This window comes from Magnolia sinica, chromosome 1, assembly GCF_029962835.1.
Source record: "Magnolia sinica isolate HGM2019 chromosome 1, MsV1, whole genome shotgun sequence".
NCBI lineage: Eukaryota > Viridiplantae > Streptophyta > Magnoliopsida > Magnoliales > Magnoliaceae > Magnolia > Magnolia sinica.
Window position 1 is genome coordinate 115,257,636 of NC_080573.1, and position 2,091 is coordinate 115,259,726.

Genomic DNA, 2,091 nt, shown 5'->3' on the forward strand with positions numbered 1-2,091 from the left:
GAGAACTCATAATACGTTATGTTAGTCCAAAATCTAAATGATCCACGTGATGAAGCACCCCATGAAACCCCCGAGGGCCCAACTCTCACATTGATCCATTGTGGAATTTGAAACTTCTCTTCATTTATGTTACCAAACATGTCGGGGAATTTGAAATCACGGCATCACTCCTTCAAACCCCCTCCCGAATCCACCGTGACAAACGACCCTTAAAAAGAATTCATGACGGTGGTTTCACGGTTAGGGACCGTATCCACCGAAACTGCGTCCCAACGCACCAGGGCTGCAGTCCTTTAATTGAAACAATCCAACTAGACTCGCGCGTGTGGCATGAGGAGAGGCTGTCTCTTCATACACGTGCTAATGTACTCACGTGTATGAGATCCGATGGATTCATCACGTGGGACCCACCGTACAAATGCCGTGTTTTCAGTTCAGTCCGGTCCATGGGATACCAGGAGGACCCACGCGTATAATACAAATATGTGGTTAGGAGGAATTGATGATTCGACATAAGAATTTAGGCCAGTGGATAGAGGTGGGTCCACCTGATATTTTAGCCCATGGAATTTTAACGGTGGTCTAACCTAATGAACCCTTCAGATCTGTTATGTGGCGGGATGACACGAGTGGAGGTAGCCTCCTCTCCATGCTACCCGCGCGAACACCGTCTTCTCTCTGTTGATTCTATCCCGTCTAGTAAAATCATCAAAATCAAAGCAAAAGCAACCCTCAACGCATTTAAATACTGTCCCTTCTCACTCCAAACCCATCACCCTTCTCATATCCTCCTTTCAAAACGCCCTGCTACTGGGAAAAAAAAAAAAACAGAGAAAAACCATGTCCTTTCCCAATCCATAGTCATTTGGATTTCATCTCTCTTGCATTGAGATTTGGTAATCCTTTCTGGGTTTTGGTGGGTTTTGTTTGAGAAGAAAAACTCGTCTTTCATTCTGTGTTTTTCAAGCTCTATACATTGTAAACTCAAGTTTCCTGTACTCAGGCTTGAATAATATTTCTGGGTTTTTGTTGGTTTTGTTCGGGGAAAAAAAAAAACCGTCTCTCTTTCTGTGGTTTTCGAGCTCTAGAAATCAGTAGCTGAGGCTCTGCGCATTAGAAATTCTTAGTTTTGGTGGGTTTTTGTTGGGAATTTCAATGGACAATACGAACCTTTATAGAGTGGGAAGTTTGCGGCGGAATGGCTCTTCGATGTGGAGGAACACCACTGTCGATAGTGTTTTCTCGCAGTCTTCTCGTGAGGAAGATGACGAAGAAGCTCTGAAGTGGGCGGCTCTCGAGAAGCTCCGACGTACGATCGAATTAGGAAAGGGATACTGAGTGGAGTCTCTGGTGAGGAGCACAAGGAAGTCGACATTCAGCATCTCGGGTTTCAAGAGAAGAAGACCGTGTTGGAGAGATTGGTTAGAGTCGCCGAGGAGGACAATGAGAAGTTCCTTTTGAAGCTGAAGAACCGAATCGATAGGTAAGCTCTTCTATTCTATTTCTGCTAACAGAGTTGGAATTGAGGTGCCAACCATTGAAGTCCGCTACGAGAATTTGAATATTGGAGCAGAAGCCTACGTCGGTAGCAGAGGTTTACCGACCGTCCTCAATTTCACCTTTAATATACCCGAGGTAATTCATATACATAAATCTCCAAATTAGAATCAATGAAAATGCTTGTTTGGGTTGTCAGTACTACTTCTCCAACTGTATGAACTGACTGTTGATTTTTCTCTTTTGTTTTTCAAAGGGATTCTTGAATTATCTCTACATTCTTCCGAGCCAAAAGAAACCAGTATCAATCCTTCATCATGTTAGCGGAATATAGAGCCTTGCAGGTAAGAGAAGAAGGCTTGATTACAAGCTGGGTTTTGCACGTTTTGTTGTTTCTATTCATAGTATGGATTCTTGGGTCGATGGGAGATTGATTCAAATGTGGAATTTGCAGAATGACTCTGCTTTTAGGGCCTCCAGGATCAGGGAAGACCACTTTGCTATTAGCTTTGGCAGGAAAGCTTGATAAAGAGCTGAAGGTAGATATACTATGTTTTTTCTTCTCATCATGGCACACCGGACTTGTAGTTATAA

The 2,091-nt window shown here is 43.4% G+C and overlaps 1 long non-coding RNA gene across 1 annotated transcript; it reads left to right on the forward strand.

The window, feature by feature from the left end:
• Nucleotides 1–492: 492 nt before the first annotated feature.
• On the forward strand, nt 493–1,824 carry LOC131256984 (uncharacterized). Its single transcript, XR_009177043.1, has 3 exons — nt 493–1,483; nt 1,515–1,635; nt 1,754–1,824. It is a non-coding gene; the product is annotated as an uncharacterized LOC131256984 (long non-coding RNA).
• The last annotated feature ends 267 nt before the right edge of the window (nt 1,825–2,091 follow it).